At 47.3% G+C, this 18,272-nt stretch overlaps 1 protein-coding gene across 2 annotated transcripts in view; it reads right to left on the minus strand.

Annotated features, from left to right (window-relative positions):
* The window catches only part of PPCDC (phosphopantothenoylcysteine decarboxylase), a 45,995-nt gene extending 45,787 nt beyond the window's left edge, over positions 1–208 (minus strand). For both annotated transcript variants that reach the window (XM_063445876.1, XM_063445875.1), the window contains exon 1: positions 157–208. The gene's annotated coding sequence lies outside the window, so the exon portion shown is untranslated. The remainder of the gene's footprint in view (positions 1–156) is intronic.
* Positions 209–18,272: the final 18,064 nt, after the last annotated feature.

The raw sequence follows: 18,272 nt of genomic DNA on the forward strand, positions 1-18,272 counted from the left end.
ATTAATGTCCTCTACCAGGAAGCAGCACACCCCACTGACATGCAATCCCTGCAGTGACCATGCATAGTATTAAATACAATGACAGTACATGCTCGGACCCCCAGTCACCCAGGAGGATCCCCATGTGGGTTAATGAATACACTGTGCGACACTTACTGCACAAAACGACATTCCTCGGCGACCTGTGTGTTCGGAACTACAATCCCCGGCATCCCGCGCGCCTGAGCCTACAATTCCCGGCGTTCCGCGCGTTGGAAGGCTCATTCAATATCTTGCGTGCAGTAAATGTCCCGGCAGGCTGTGCGGTTGTCTCTATACTGAACCTAACATGGAATGTGGGGGAAATAAACTGATACATTGTTACTCTCTCTACATGTTATACATCATGTGACGTCTGTCTCATCTAGCATGTCATCTACAATAAGATTTATAATAAAACGTAATTTAGGAGAGCTGAATAGCCTTGGTATAAGATGTTTTAGCTGGGGCAAATCTTTATAATCTGGGTGTGGGATATTATCTGAGCATTTAGTTTTGTCTTGTTAGGAATAGGGATAATCTAGCCAGAGTCTTGTCATATTAATCCACCTCTCCTTCATGGCTTTTTAGTTAGGGCTGTATGTAACAATTCATTCTATAAAGTGTGAGTTGTCAAAATTTAAAGGGACAAGCACCAAAACAACTTGAGCGTACTGAAGCAGTTTTGGTGTATAGATCATGCCCCTGCAGTCTCACTGCTTAATTCTTTGCCATTTCGGAGTTAAATCACTTTTGTTACTGTTTATACAGCCCTAGTCACACCTCCCCTGGCTGTGACAGACACAGCCTGCATGAAAATATAGTGTAGTTTTCATTAAGATGTTAAAATGCTTAATAAGTTTTTATCTCATGATCTGTATATTGAACTTTAATCACATACAGGAGGATCCTGCAGGGTCTAAAAGGCTCTTAACAGGGCAGGAGATAAGAAATTCTAAATAGAACAGAATATGCAATAAATTAAGCGTAACATTAGGAAGGCTATGCAGGTCACATGCAGGGAGGTGTGACTAGGGCTGCATCAACAAAGTGATCTAACTCCTAAATGGGAGATAATTGAGCAGTGAGACTTGATGGGCATGATTTATACCAGGGGTAGTCAACCTTTTAATGCCTACCGCCCACTTTTGTATCTTTGTTGATGGTAAAATTTCCTTACCGCCCACCAGTAACTAATTTTATTGCGCAAGTGTAATTTTTACAAATGTTAATTCTTTTAAATACGTACTTTAATGTATCTATTTTCTATCTCCTCACCAGCCCGAGAGGGCTTACAGCAAGGCTGGCTCTGCATGGGCCGCCAGTGGAGATGAAAAAATCCACAGCCATCGACCAAGGACCAAGGATCCTTGGCCCACGGCCATCGAGGCTCACTGGGCATTTTCTGCAGAACCAACCACCGCCCACCTGAAATCCCTAACAGCCCACTAGTGTTTCCAGATCAGATATTTTGGCGTATTTTTTTTTTTTTTTTAAATAAACTTTAATTTCCCAACAATTTGTACATATCTGCGAATCCATATGCCATGCACAAATGACAGGCATCTGAAAAATATTGCAATGCAGTGGCAGACTTTAATTGTTTCCGTACTCAGAGATGGCTACTACTACAGAGCAATTGAAAACCAATGCTCAAATGATTTGGAATGTAATTTACATTTATATGTAATACAAACAATACTTATTTTAATTACAATAATACAAATAATGGTAAGTTTTCTTTTAATTGGTTTTCAAACCTGGGTTTTTTGTTTTAGATTTTTATGGCAATTATTTCATACATACGGTATGTGCAGCTGTGGTGGAATCTCGGTAAAAATAAATTTAGTAGGCCGAGATTACCACGTGGCATGTGTACGTGCATATGCTGACGTATCGATCAGTTGGTTGCACGAGGCAAGATACGATCAGTAGTGTACGGAGCATGTGCAAGAATACAGGATGTAGTATTCCCCCTCCTCCATTGTGCTGGACAAGCCATGCGGTCAAGCAGGAAGTTAATTCTTATTTGTATTTGATTGGTCAAGAGAATGTGCGGGTGGAGCTTAATATGGGAGGAGTTATGTGCCTATATAAGGAGCCTGCACTATTGTCCGGGACTCAGAACTTGCTGTATTTTGGTGACGCTAGTCCCTCTGAGTCCCGATCGGTGATCCAATAAAGAATCTCTTCCTTCCTGAAGAAACCTGTGTCCATCTCTCTGTGCTTCGCTTCCGTCAGTTTCTCCGGTATCATTTGGTGCATTGGCCGGGAAGCTCATCGTTCAACGGTAGCTGAGAGGCAGAGGCGTGAGACGGTCTATCTTTGCCCACGTTCTCTACGGCTGCACCCCTGAACTTCTGCGTGGACCTCCCTTCGTCTCGGCGCCACTGGTCTGTTGTCCAGGAGATCATCGGCCTCTACGTGAGAAGTGCTGGGGTGTCCCCGTCGATGAGTGTGAACTCAGGTTCAGGAACAAGGAGGTAAGACAACTGCTGTTTTAGACGGCAGGACCCACTAGGGGTATACCGATTGTGCGGTAGGCCCAAAGGGGTTTGAATCTGTGTATCTGCCCCCTCTGTCGGAGGGAAGGAGCGAAGGCGCACCGCTCGATCGAACGCTCTTTAGTCAGACCGTTTGATTTTGTTAGTCAGGCGGGGCTCTGGTGTAAATAGCCCTAGCCGGACACCGGTGTCTTGTCTAGACTAGCGTTCTAGGGTGTATATTTTGTTCGCTAGGTCGGAGGGACCGGGAGACTAAGCGGCGTCTGTGTAAATTCGGTTCGCTAGCTCTCATCCTATCTGGGCTAAGTGGGAAGGCGTGTAAATTTGGAACCCACTAGACTTTTGATAGTGCGACTAAGAGGCGTCTGTGTAAATTCGGTCCTCTAGCTCGCTATATATGGTGATTGGGCAGTGTGGCTAACCAAAACGTATGTAGATTGTTTTTAGGTAGTCCATTCAAGGTACTGGCCAATAGTTTAGTTGGGAATTGTAAATGTGATAAAGATTGTTTAGTAAAGTGTATATCTTGTTAGATAGCGCGAGCTCAGCCGTCTAGCGAGAGTGTTAATAGTGTGTTGCTGTATCATAGTGCACGGTACCATAACCCGGTATATTTACTGACACTGTATATAAGTACTAATCATTGTCGTCCATTGCATGTTTAACACCATAACCACTAATAATTGTATTGTGACCTTAACTTGTGCTTTGACCTATGCTAACCGTACTGTAACCGCTATTTGTAAAAGACGATGTTACTGGGGTGTGTTATAGACGGGTAATTCATATATAGAGAATTATAGCGTGGGTGACTGTATAGTTTCGCCAAAGGGCATAATATTGATTATATAGTGACTGGTGTAACAGCTGTGTGTGTACGGGAATTCCCTGAGTGTTTATTGTTATTGTGTACGTTTCACTTGGTAACCGTACCACGTGGTGCTGTTGCCAGAGGAAACGGGTGTGACTGTTGAATAGTATGCGTGTATAGTATTCGTTGTCGACGACGTTCCATTGTTAAGTATGGGTGCGTCGCAGTCAACGATCCCGGATCCCTTAGGTTGTATGGTGAAGAATTTTAAAAAGGGATTCAAAACTTGTGATTTTGGGGTTAAAATGTCTCCTGTACGTTTGGTCACTTTGTGTACTAGGGAGTGGCCTACTTTGGTTGCGGCATGGCCGCCACGTGGCAGTTTGGATCCAACTCTGGTACAGCGCTTACACGTGGCTGTATCGGGTAGGCCTGAACTTTACGGCCAGTTTCCTTATATTGATTGTTGGAGACAGGCCGTAAATGACTCGCCAAAATGGCTCCAGACATGCCACGAGGAACAGTGTCGCCTCATGGTAGCTAGGACTTGTTCGTCCACTAGGACTGGTGTTAGGCCCATTTTGGACACGCTCCCTGAGTCCGAGATCCCTTTGCCGCCCCCTTACTTTCCGTTAAGAAGAAGTGACGCAAATGCAGGAAGTCCTGCAACCCTCCCCTCATTACCCCCATCCACTTCCGCTTCCTCCTCCAGTACAGGATCCACCCCCCCTCGTACTAAATCTCCCCTTCCGGAATCAGAACCAACCCCCATTAAAAACGAATATCCTGATTTGGCGCCACTTCAGACTTCCGGTCAAGCTTCATCTAGCTCGGCTCGAAGTGTTTTATTTACAACCTTTTCCCAAAACCAAGCTCCCACATCCCCATACCCTATTTCTCCCCGACTGGAACCTATGACAGACGCCCCTCCACGTAGCCCCATACAGACCCGACAGTTGACCGGTGCCCAACAATTAAAACACTATCAGATGCCTCTTCGTCTGAATCCTGGGTCAGCCTATATCGATGCTGCAGGCCAAATGGCACATGCTGACCCAGTCTTTGTATATGTCCCATTCACGACAACCGATCTCTTAAATTGGAAGACCCACAATTCCTCGTATACTGAGAAACCACAAGCTATGACTGATCTGTTCACCTCAATAGTACAGACACATAACCCGACATGGGCTGATTGCCAGCAGTTATTAATGACTTTATTCAACAATGAGGAAAGGACAAGGATTAACCAAGCGGCCATTAAAGCACTAGAGGATAAAGCCCGTACTTTAAACCAAGCCAATCCATCAGCATGGGCCGCAACACATTATCCCAACACCGATCCCGATTGGAATGTAAATGGTGCTGATATGGTTCAACTCAGAGCCTATAGAGACGCTATAATTGCTGGCATGAAAGCCGGAGGAAAGAAAGCTATTAACATGTCGAAGACAGTTGAGGTGATTCAGAAAAGTGATGAAGCGCCCAGTGTCTTTTATGACCGATTATTGGAGGCATACCGCTTGTATACCCCCTTTAATCCGGAAGACGCAGACAATTCCCGAATGGTGAACTCCGCCTTTGTCAGCCAAGCTTACGGAGATATTAAGCGCAAGCTACAAAAGTTAGAAGGGTTTGCAGGTATGTCAATCACCCAACTAATGGAGGTAGCGAATAAGGTTTATATGAATAGGGAAACAGAAAGTACGAAAGAGGAAGAGCGCAAGATGCGTAAAAAGGCTGATATGCTAGCGGTAGCGATCGCAGGCGTAGATAGACGGGGCCCAGATAGAGGCGATAGTAGATGGAATGAGGAACCTCTAAGTAGAAATCAGTGCGCATACTGTAGGGAAGAAGGGCATTGGAGAAATGAGTGTCCTCGAAGAGAACAGTGTGAGAGAGACAGACCTAGGACAGGTTATGGAAACTTTAGAGGCAGAGCGAGAGGTAGAGGAGGTCCCGGAGGGAGTAATGGTAATAGAGGGAGTAATGGGAACAGAGGAAGTGTTAGGGAAGACAGGTATATTCCAGCAGCGCAAAGGTCCCGCGATAGAGAAGGTAGGGACTTTGTAGGATTGGCTGACACGGTCATGGAGGACTATTGATACCGACCGGGCTCCATCCCCCTTGGTCGAGCGGAGCCTATGGTCGATGTATCAATAGGGGGAAAAAGGAGTGCGTTCATGATCGACACTGGTGCTGAACATTCAGTGGTGACTAATCTAGTTGCTCCTCCATCTGGAAGGACTATTACTGTGATAGGAGCAACTGGAAGAAGTGCTGAAAAAACGGTTCTTAAAAGTCGACTCTGTACATTGGGAGGCCACGTAGTAAAACATCAATTCCTTTATATGCCTGAATGTCCAGTCCAATTGCTGGGACGTGATATGCTATCAAAATTACAAGCGCAGATTACGTTCCTACCAAATGGAACAACATCCTTAAAGTTTAATGGACCTTCAGGTATTATGACATTATCCGTACCAAAGGAAGAAGAGTGGCGACTTTATACAGCGTTGACTAGCCAAAACCCTAGGAGTGATGAGACATTATTTAACATACCAGGAGTTTGGGCAGAGAACAACCCACCAGGACTGGCCCGCAATATTCCACCTATAAAAATTGAACTAAAACTTGGGGTTTATCCAGTGAGCCTAAGACAATATCACATCCCGCAGAAGGCTAAGAAGAACATCCAATCCTATCTGGATAAGTTCATACGGTATGGTATCCTAAAATTCTGTACTTCCCCCTGGAACACCCCATTGCTGCCTGTTCAAAAGCCCGGTACAGATGAGTATCGACCTGTGCAGGACTTGAGAGCAGTCAATGATGCGGTTGTTAGTATACATCCAGTTGTACCCAATCCATATAACCTGCTTGCTTTAATTCCGGGCGGGGCTACCTACTTTACAGTCTTAGACCTCAAAGATGCCTTCTTTTGCCTCCGAATTGCCGCAGAAAGTCAATGTATTTTCGCTTTCCAATGGGAGAACGCTGTAACAGGCTCAAAATGCCAAATGACTTGGACAAGACTGCCCCAAGGGTTTAAAAATTCACCTACCCTATTTGGTTCAGCCCTAAGTCAAGATCTACTGGATTTCGAGTCCATCCCAGGAGAGTGTGTATTGTTACAATATGTAGATGACTTGTTGATAGCAGCAGTTACAAAAGAAATCTGTCAGCAAGCAACGCACGATCTACTACACATTCTCTGGAAGGCAGGATACAAGGTGTCTAGAAAGAAGGCTCAGTTGTGTTTGCCAACTGTCAAATATCTGGGATTCCATATCTCTGAAGGTCAAAGAATTATGGGGCCAGAGAGAAAAGAAGCTGTCTGCCAAATACCAATACCCAAGAATAGAAGACAAGTGCGAGAATTCTTGGGGGCAGCAGGCTTCTGTAGGATATGGATTCCCAGCTACGCGATACTGGCAAAACCTCTGTATGCAGCTATCAAAGGTACAGACCACGACCCCTTCTTATGGACTCAAGAACAACAAACGGCATTTGAAGATGTGAAGAAGGCTTTGATGAGTGCCCCAGCATTAGGTCTACCTGATCACACACGACCATTCTACCTGTATGTACATGAGCAAAGAAGAATGGCTGTGGGAGTATTGACACAGTACTTGGGATCATGGCAAAGACCTGTCGCCTACATGTCTAAGCAATTGGATGCAGTGGCCAGCGGACTTCCACCTTGTCTAAGAGCCGTAGCTGCAGCCGCCCTGCTAGTAGCTGAAGCCGATAAACTCACTCTGGGTCAAGAACTTTATGTACGAGTCCCACATGCAGTACAGACGTTGTTGGATTACAAAGGAAATCATTGGTTTAGTAACAGCCGTATGACCAAGTATCAAGCAATGTTGTGTGAAAACCCCAGAGTGCATTTAGAGACTGTAAACGCCTTAAATCCAGCTACCCTTTTGCCACAACCTACTGAAAGTCAACATGATTGTTTGGAAGTAATGGATGAAGTATTCTCAAGTAGACCAGATCTTCGTGATTTTCCCATCCAGAACCCCGATGTTCAATATTATACCGACGGCAGTAGTTATGTGAAAGAAGGGATCCGCTATGCAGGATATGCAGTGACAACAATAGACAAGGTGATAGAAGCTCGGCCACTGGCAAAAGGAACATCAGCACAAAAAGCAGAATTGATAGCACTGACACGAGCGTTACAATTGGCTGAAGGTTTAAGAGTGAACATCTACACGGACTCCAAATATGCGTTTTTAACCACTCATGCCCACGGAGCTTTGTATAAAGAAAGAGGACTACTGAATTCAGAAGGAAAAGAAATCAAATACGCAGCTGAAATCCTACAACTATTGGAAGCAGTGTGGGAGCCGAAAGAAGTCGGTATCATACATTGTCGAGCGCATCTGAGAGGAGATGGTGATGTAACCAAGGGAAATCAGATGGCAGATAGTGCAGCCAAGCGTGCTGCTGAATCAGGAAGACAGGAGTATGTGGGGCATATAGCTGCTCTTATACCAACTCCACTGTCCCAATGGACTCCAGTTTATACAGCTCAAGAAGAGGAGTGGTTAAAGACTGAACCAGGAAAGTATTTGGAGAACAAGTGGTATCAGCTAGAAGATGGAAGAATAGTCATACCAGCATCACTAGCGGTAGAAATTGTCCAAAATTATCATAACGGGACACATTCTGGGAGAGACAGTACTGAAGAATCTCTCAGAAAACATTTCTACATACCAAGATTGTCCAACTTGACTCAGGCCATTGTACGAAGATGTGTAACGTGTGCTAAAAATAATGCAAGACAAGGACCAGTAAAGCCACCAGGAGTCCAGTTTATGGGGGGACTCCCCATGTCCGATTTACAAATTGAGTTTACAGTGATGCCTAAATCGGGTGGACATCGTTACCTGCTGGTAATTGTGTGCACCTATTCAGGCTGGGTAGAAGCATGTCCTACTCGTACAGAGAAAGCAGGAGAAGTTGTGAGATTCCTGCTACGAGAAATAATACCCCGATATGGACTACCCTGTTCTATAGGATCGGACAATGGTCCAGCTTTTGTTCATCAGTGCCTACAACAACTGACTCATATGCTTGGTATAAAGTGGAGGCTTCATACTGCATATAGACCCCAGAGCTCTGGTAAGGTAGAGAGAATGAATAGAACTATTAAGAATCAGTTGGCTAAAATGTGTCAGGAAACCCAACTTAAGTGGAACGTTCTCTTACCCATAGCTCTATTGCGAATCCGCAGTACCCCTACCAGAAGGATGGGCCTCTCTCCTTTTGAAATCATGTATGGGCGACCACCTCCCGTACTTGGTAACTTAAGGGGGGATTTGAGTCAGTTGGGAGAAGGAATTACCCGGCAGCAGGTTGTAGAGTTGGGTAAGACTATGGAGGAGGTACAGAAATGGGTACAAGATAGATTACCTGTGAATATTTATCCCCCTGTTCATAGTTATCATCCAGGAGATCAAGTGTGGATTAAAGAGTGGAATAATGTACCGTTAGGGCCCAAGTGGAGAGGTCCTTATGTTGTTCTTTTGTCTACCCCTACAGCGATAAAAGTAGCCGAAGTGACTCCGTGGATACATCACTCCAGGGTTAAACCAGCAGCAGTCGATTCTTGGCAAGTTACAGCAGATCCAGAGAATCCCTGCAAGATCCGGTTAAAACGCACTACTCAGTCGGAGTAACGAGGAACTATTGTGGATTACAAATTTTATTATTTTTGGGATTTGGTGCGTGAGTGAGAAGGCCATAATAAAGCCTGTCCGCCCACCGACGTATAGTATATAAGCCAGGGAAAGTCTCGAAGGGACTCCTGTGAAGACGAGCAGAACTCCATTCCCTGCAGCCCTTACATCCTGGAAGCTGAGGTGCCTTCCCACGGACGAAGACTGAGGATGACGGCGAAAGATGTGTTTTTGATAGTGTTTATTTATGTGTGTTTTTATATTCAGGAAGGTAGAGGTACCGACACTCCTAGCTGTGAGGTATTACTTAATTTACTTGTCTGAGCAGAATGTATGACAATATCCTATTGATGTCTTGTTTGGCTTTTTTTAAAGTCTTCTAAGATTTATGAAGCCCAATAATGGTTTTATAGCTATTAGCTGTTTTTGAACTCTGTCCCTCCCTCTATATATACTGCTTGGGTATTCCCCATGAGTAAATGCTGCCATGAATAATGTCAGGAAAAAAGGAAATTTTGCTTCATACTTACCGTAATTTTCTTTTTCTGATCATTATTCATGGCAGCATTACGTTCCCACCCATATACTATAAGATGTGATGCTAGTTACTAAGACTGCCTGATGGGAAGGGGGAGGATCTATTTATACCAGTTTCAGAGTTCTGTTTACTGTCCTTTCTGCTGTGAGGGGAGGAGCTAACCCATGAGTAAATGCTGCCATGTATAATTATCAGAAAAAGAAAATTACGGTAAGTATGAAGCACCTTTTCCTTTATAGCTCAACGTGGGGTCTTTGGGAAGCTCATTATCTGTCCTTTTTAAGGTACCATAAAGTTATGGGATTTGTGAAGTCTATTTAACTATATGGTGGTATATATCTGACTAAAATAAACTACATTTTCTACAACTTTAGACACTCAATATACAGTGAGGTACTGATAACAGCAGCTTGGGGTACATTGGGGTACTTTGGGGAGGAGGTGGGAATGTACTGAAAATAAACAACATTGAGCAGGGCAGCTCTTTGTATACATATACTTTGAATGCTGCAAGAGTTAAAGGTTTTAGAATGTGGTAATATATTATTTAACATAGATTATTATTTAACATGAATTATTATTTATCAAACTTTAGTAATATTCTGGCGAGTAAAGAATATGTTCGGGGGCGTGGCCTGGACGCCGGACGAGATGGCGGCGTGAAACGAGGGCTCCCTCCAGGCTCACAGCTAAAACCCGCTAGACAAGCACTAAACATCAGAAAAATGGGGAAAAACACCAAACAACAGCAGGCTGCGTCAACCACCGGCACACCGAGGAACTCTCAACCGGCAGGTATGCGCCAATACCTTACTACCCCGGCCGACCACACCGCACAGGCCTCCAGCGGCGCAGAAGCCTCGGGCCTACCACGCCCGTCCTCACCGCAGGGCGAACATTCACAACAGGTACAGCCCGGAATTAATCCACCCCAGGCCCAGTTCCAGCCAGACTGGGTAGCACTAATTAGCAGCTTACCCACTAAAGCCGACTTAAAAGAGGCCAACACGGCACTACATAACTCCTTAAAGGGTGAACTTCAAGCCCTAAGAGAAGACATACAGGGAATCCATCACAAGCTAAACAAACTGGAGGCAGAGTGTGACCAAGTAGTGGCAGCGCAAAATACAGCCGCAGATATCATACAGAAGCAAGCAGCCCAAATCCGCCAAATGGCCCTCCACGTTGAAGACCTGGATAACAGAGGGAGGCGGCAAAACATAAGAATTAGGGGCCTTCCAGAAGATCTAGACCAAACTGCCCCAATACGTGACACCCTAACTGAAATATTTAACTCCCTCCTGCAGAGGCCAACCGAGACGCCCATCATCTTTGTCAGGGCCCACAGAGCCCTCCGACCTAGGGGACCTCCAGATTCCCCCCCTAGGGATGTTATTTGTTGCCTACACCACTTTCAAGAAAAGGAAGACATCCTGAGAAGCGCTAGGGACAAGAAACAAGTCTCACATAATGGCCACGACATACAGCTATACCCTGATTTATCGCCGGCAACATTGGCGTACAGGCGGGCCATGCGCCCACTCACACACGTGCTACAGGCCAACCGGATCAGATACCGCTGGAACTTCCCAACAGGACTTCAAATCGCCACACCGACTGGCCCTCTCACGGCGAGGAAAGAAGAAGATCTAGGGGACCTCATGAAGGAACTACAACTACCCCCACTACACATGACTTGGCCGGACCCAATGGCCTTCTATAACTTTGCTCCTGAGACACACCGCCAGGCACAGCAACCTCCCAGAACCCGGAGGACGAGGCAACAGGCCACTCGTCCCTCGGGAGCCAACGCATAAGAAGACAACCGCAACCCTCCACCCCCGGATCCCACGGGAGACCGACCGCAACCAAGCTCACAGTCGCCCACCCCCGCTTCAAGAGACTAAAGATACCCCGCACGTCTGAAACGCAAGTATACAGCCCAACGGGCGATAGACACTCAGAACTTACAGGGCCACAGGGAACTAGAGACACAGGCGGACATGTTCTGCCCGCAGAGTATAAAGGACAATGCGATACCAGGACATTGCTCCGGACTACAGATTCCACCACTTAGCTGAATAGTCAGGGACAACAGGGTCCAACTGGGGAGGGCCACTATTGGGAAGAGAACAAGCTCGCAAACTTATCCAACCTTAGATGGCACAACACAGGGCGGCCCCGTATCCCGGCTGGGCCCCACCGCCGGAGCCCGCCCGACCTGTGACGAACCTCGGGGAGCAGGCGGGGGGCTCCGCTGATGGGGCACACCTGGGAGGGGAGGAACAAACGACCAAACTCTGTAGAGCAGACGATGAGTAGACGGGTGATACGGAAGACCCAGAAGGGGGGATTGCAAGAATACCTGCTTTATGAATGTGGGAAGGGGACGGGGCCAACAAAGGGCATGCACCCTGGTGATCATCCTCTTAGCATAGCCAAACCACCCGTACTGCTTCCCTACTAAAACCGCCCTGGGTCTCAGACACCCATAATTCGGTCCCAACCTTCCACACGCATAGACCCAGTCGGGGGTGCCGCTCACGACACGAGATAGAGAGGCCCAGAACCTCGAGCACTACCTGACCCAGACGGCCTTGTTATGTTCAACCACCGGGTGGGGAAATTGTGTGGGTTTTGGGGGAGGGGGGGGGGCGAAATGTACACGATCTAGTGAAGTTTACAAACTGTTTAGAACTGTTTAGACCTGTTTTCACCTGTTGTGATATGTAACCTGTTATACCACTGCTATATTAATGCGACCTTATTACAAATGACAGACCAGCCACACGCTGACTTAAGGCACTCAACGACACACACCCATACAGGCCTTAAGGCCACTACACCCCGAGGCGGGGACGACAGAAACGCACATATCAAACGAACAAAGACGAGCCACATAGGGAAGCCACGTGACCTGACGCGCCACAGGGACACCGACTCGACACACCGGACGCCCAACCGACGCCCTACAGGGAGGCGCCAACCAGGTAACGAACCGCCCACTGACACCTCTGGAGGTGCGGTGGAGTGAGGCTCACCGACGCCTATACCTCATCGTCATTAGGTAGTGACGAGACTCCCGGAGGCACTTTCACTCCTCCACCACTCACCCTTCCACCCGAACCCCCATACCACCTCCATCCCCACCCTAACATCCACTCCTCTGACCGTACCCTCCCCGACACACCCGAGACTCGACGTGCCTACCCGACAGACAGAGACCTCGGACGGAGACACCCCCCTTAAACCCGTCCGGACACGGACCGACCACACGACATGACGCTGACTCCCGACCAACTACGTGTCCTCACAATAAATGCTAAAGGACTGAACAAACCGGAAAAGAGGACGGGGGCCCTACGAGACTTCCACAGACACAGGGCCTCAATAGTCATGATTCAGGAAACCCATTTCAAAAAAGGGGCAAGACCCAAACTAACAAACCATCACTATAGCCAAGGGTATTACAGCGACTACCATGGCGGTAAAGCCAGGGGGACAGCGATACTCCTTCACAAAAGGCTGCCGTTCCAGGAGGGGGGATGCATGACCGACGACGAAGGTCGATACCTGTTCCTCAAAGGGACAATTGCGGGACACCAATACACATTCGCAAGCATCTATGCACCAAACAAACAACAAGCGCGCTTTCTCAAACAGACACTACGCAAGCTCCAACACTTCACGGCAGGGACTCTCATTCTAGGGGGGGACTTTAATATAGCTCTAGAACCGGCATGGGACACTTCATCGGGCGTCTCCCATGTCCCCACACAACACCTACAACACATCAAATCCCTTCTCCGTAGCCAACGCCTAGTTGACTGCTGGAGAGCCCACCACCCAGATGAAAGGAACTTCACTTTCTATTCCCAACCGCATAACTCCTACTCTCGGATAGACCATGTCTATACCACGCACCACGACCTTCCCCTGGTGACTACAGTCACAATCGGTGGGGCCACCTGGTCGGACCACGCCCCAGTATTACTAACCCTGACATCACCACTTTACCGTCCCACAAACCCGAAATGGAGACTCAATGAGTACCTCCTAGCTAACCAGGAGATCTCGGGCTTCATAGGCGAGAAAATAAAAGAATACCTCACACTCAACACGGCCGAACAGACCTCCCCGACAATCCGTTGGGAAGCGCACAAAAGCGTGATAAGGGGACACTACATACAACAGGGGGCACTACTAAAGAAACGGACCGAGGCACGGTTAAACGACCTACTGTCCAATATCCACAAGGTTGACGAACAAAACAAACTAACACCTGACAACACACACCAATCACGACTTCTTCAACTAAGGAGAGAGCTCGCCACTTTACTACACACCAAACACCACAGAGAAGCAATAAGACATAAGGCCCTCTTTGCACAACAGGGAAACAAAAGCGGCAAGCTCCTAGCTGCGATGCTAAAAAAACAGAGACAACACACTTACATTGACAAGATTCGAGACAAACAAGGGAAATTACACCATCTCCCGAAAGACATACAAAACACCATCCGCACATATTACTCGGACCTGTACACGCTGCCACAACCACATACTCAAAAGGCGAAAGCCCGCCTGCACGAAGCGATCAGGAAATACCTAACTGAACACCCACTGCCGACCTTGGACCCAGACATAGCAGACATGATAGACATGCCTATCACGACAGAGGAACTAGCGATGGCAATTAAGCAAACCAAGACAGGTAAAAGCCCAGGGCCGGATGGCCTACCGACCAAATACTACAAGACCTATGCTGAAGACTTATACCAACCAATGGTAGAAGCCTTTAATGCAGTCAGAGAGGGACACAATATCCCTAAACAAGCCCTAGCGGCGCATATCTCCATAATCCCCAAAGACGGTAAAGACAGGGAACAATGTAGTAACTATAGGCCCATATCGCTCATCAATTGCGACATCAAGCTACTGGCCAAGATCCTGGCCACACGGCTCACAAAACATGTCCCATCGCTGGTCCACCCGGACCAGGTAGGGTTTGTGGCAGGACGTGAGGCCCGCGACAATACCATCAGAGCGCTTACCCTCATGCACGGTAGTACAGGTAAGAGGGAAGGCCTTCTTCTCCTGTCAACTGACGCAGAGAAGGCCTTCGATAGGGTCTGTTGGGTATACCTCTTCGAAGTGCTGGCCCAAGCAGGACTAGGACCTTACCTGAGAAGGTGGATAGAGGAACTTTACCGGGAACCGACAGCCCAGGTAATAGTTAATGGAGCACCCACGGAGACCTTCACCATACACAACGGCACGAGACAGGGTTGCCCCCTCTCCCCGCTCTTATTTGTTCTAGCACTAGAACCGTTCCTCTCACACATTAGACACAACACAGACATCACCGGAGTGGAAACAGGGCAAGTGCACCACAAGGTCGCCGCGTACGCGGACGACATGCTCTTTGTGGTGACCAAACCAGAGATCTCCCTTCCAAACCTGCAGAAAGAACTAAGGGAATTCGGGAACATATCAAATCTAAAAATCAACCACGGGAAATCATTCATTCTCAACGTCAGTTTAAATGCCACACAAACAGAGCCCCTACGAAACAGCTTCCCATACCAATGGGCCGAACACAAAATTAGGTACTTAGGGATATGGCTGACAAGACATAGTGAGGACTTATACAAAGAAAACTTCACGACCACACTACAATCATTCCAAAGAGACATGCGAGAATGGTCCTTCCCACACATCTCCTGGCTGGGAAGAGTCCAGGTCCTGAAAATGAACTTCCTCCCACGTCTCCTCTACCTCCTCCAGGCCATCCCCATAGCGATCCAAAAGACATTCTTCGGGTCCCTTAGATCGGAGATGACCAAATACGTATGGAATGGGGGTAGACCTAGATTGAAATTCACCACACTAACTCGCCCCAAAAACAGGGGGGGAATAGCCCTCCCAGACTTCTACCAATACTACGTCGCGGCGCACCTACTGCGGATCGTGGAGTGGTCAAAGGATACCGTCGGGAAGCTCTGGAAAACAGTAGAGGAGGCAGAAGTGGGCAGACCGCTCTCCGGACTACCCTGGGGTCGGGAGGCAGCGGATGGGAAAGACATGTCCATATACACATGGCACACTTTGAAGGTATGGAGGAGAGCCTCCAAGACCGGTAACATGTCGCCATTCCCCTCCCCCCTTCTGCCCCTTACATATAACCCCGACTTCCCCCCGGGACTAGACCCGAAAGCACTTCGCAACATTCTTCCGGACGAGACCCCTCGCTTACGCCACATCCTCCAAGCAGGTGAATGTAAACCACTGACAGCCCTACTAGGGGAGACACCTATGACATTCATGCACAGGTTCAGACACACCCAGCTGACTAACTTTATCCGAACGCTACCGCAAGGCCCGGCGCTCACTAGGGGCCTGACCACAATAGAAGCGGTCAGCGCAAGCCCAGAACCACTCCCGCATGGAATATCCTATCTATACTCCATGCTACAACTAGAAACCCCATCCGACACACCACTGTACATGGGTAAATGGGAGACGGCCCTACGCACCACACTCACGGATAAGGAATGGGAGTCCATCTGTTACCTAACACACCACTGCTCAACGCACAGTAAAACCCAAGAGACAGCATATAAATTATTAACACAATGGTACAAAACACCACACCTCCTACACCAAATTGACCCAACACACTCTGACCAATGCTGGAGATGCGAAAAAGAGGTGGGAACCATTAAACACATATGGTGGGACTGTGAGAAAATCAAAACATACTGGGAGGGAATACACAAGGCCCTGGAGAAGTTCTCGGATGCGCCCCCCCCCCTGGAACCGGCTGCGATGCTCCTACACCATACTACTGTCCCACACTCCAAATACAAAAAATCTATAACCGTTAGAATACTCAACACAGCCAAACAGGTGCTCCCCCAATTCTGGAAGCAAACTACAACACCCCCGCTACTGACATGGTTTAGCCAAATGGAAGACCTTAGGAAAATTGAGGAACTGACGATGACGGCCAACCAGACCCATAAGACCTACCTAGACATTTGGACACACTGGATCCTCGAGACAGCAAAAGAAGGATTCCAACAGACCATCAGAACTAACGCCAACTGAGACACAGCCAGACTAGACCAACCCACAACAAACACGACTGAGGACGACGGACGAAGGACGCACCCGACCCCCTCCTCTACCCGACATACCCTCAACCCACCCCCCTCCCACCTCCCCCCCCCCCCCCCCCATGCTGACCTAGCTATACTCCTGCCTCAGCCCCCAGGAACGCACCAACACAAGGGAAAACGACAGACCCTAAAACAAGAGCTTACCCAGCCACCGTAGACCCCCCGCCAACACTACATACAACCCTGAAATCTAAGAAACCAAACAAGTTTCGGACTTACCAACCCACTCAACCCCTCGGGGGGACAGACATAGCATAGGAGGGTCCAACCACAGTAAGGGAATAAGGAAAACAAGGAGGGGAAGGAGCTAACACACACGCCTACTGAAGAAAGCTACCCACAAACTACGCTCCAACAGCTATGGTGGCGCTCACTCTACCTGACTCCCAAACACAACCAAACCACACAGACACTGGGGGAGACACCAGCTAACACACACTTGACTACTTACCCAACCAGAAAAGTGACTGAATTGACATTAGTGATTTGCGAAACCTACAACAATGCGGGCCTGCGTGCCCAAACTGTTAATGTTGATTTAAATTGTATATAACTCATTATGGAGACCTGCGAGTCTCACAGCTTCAAACGTCTTGATTGAAAAAACAAAAAACAAAAAGAAAAGAAATAATGAACACAAACTCTACAAAAAAGAGGCTAACACCGTACAGGGATGATACGTATTGCATGGTATTACCCCCATATTGTTTGAAAACCTTATTGTCTCCCTTTCTACATTCTGTACCCACATGACTTTATGCCTCAATAAAAAAGAGATTTACAAAAAAAAAAGAATATGTTCTTCTTGGTAGCTTGTTAATGTGACATTAAAACTACTGAAGCCAATAAATGATATCCAGGTTGTATGACATTTACAGTGATCATGCACAAGTGTTAAACACTCCAAGCACCATGACTACTACAACCCACTACAGTGGATATGGTGCCGTAAGTGGCCTCCTAGGGTAAGCGGTCAAATCACTTGTTAACAGTTTGACAACTTACTCAGTTAAGAACTTGTGCACCAAAGCTCAAGAGAAGGCAACCGACGGACCACAGATAGATTGTCATTCGATTTTCAAGAGGTTTTGGCTACTTAGCTTGGGAGCTTGTCAGGGCACTATAACGAATACAATGGGGTGTAGTGGTTATAGTGCTTAGAGTATTCCTTTAATACGATCTTCCTGCAGTGTCAACAGTGGGACAGGGGTCTGATATTAGGACATTGGTAAGATAAGCATCAATGAATGATCCCAGCCAGGAAAACATGCAGGGTTACTAATATTTTATAAATAAATGAGAGTCAATGTAAAACCTGAAGCCATAACAGACAGCCTTGATCTATCCCCTGTGATTAAATAGGATGAAAAGCAACAAGTTTGGAGTCACAGCATAAACTAAATGACATGAGGGTGTGTGACTGGTCCTGCTGTAAACATTCTGTATGTGCCTACACGTACCCAACTATAATGTATTAAATTAATGTCCTCTACCAGGAAGCAGCACACCCCACTGACATGCAATCCCTGC

The sequence above is a fragment of the Pelobates fuscus genome, chromosome 3, assembly GCF_036172605.1.
Source record: "Pelobates fuscus isolate aPelFus1 chromosome 3, aPelFus1.pri, whole genome shotgun sequence".
Taxonomy (NCBI): Eukaryota; Metazoa; Chordata; class Amphibia; order Anura; family Pelobatidae; genus Pelobates; species Pelobates fuscus.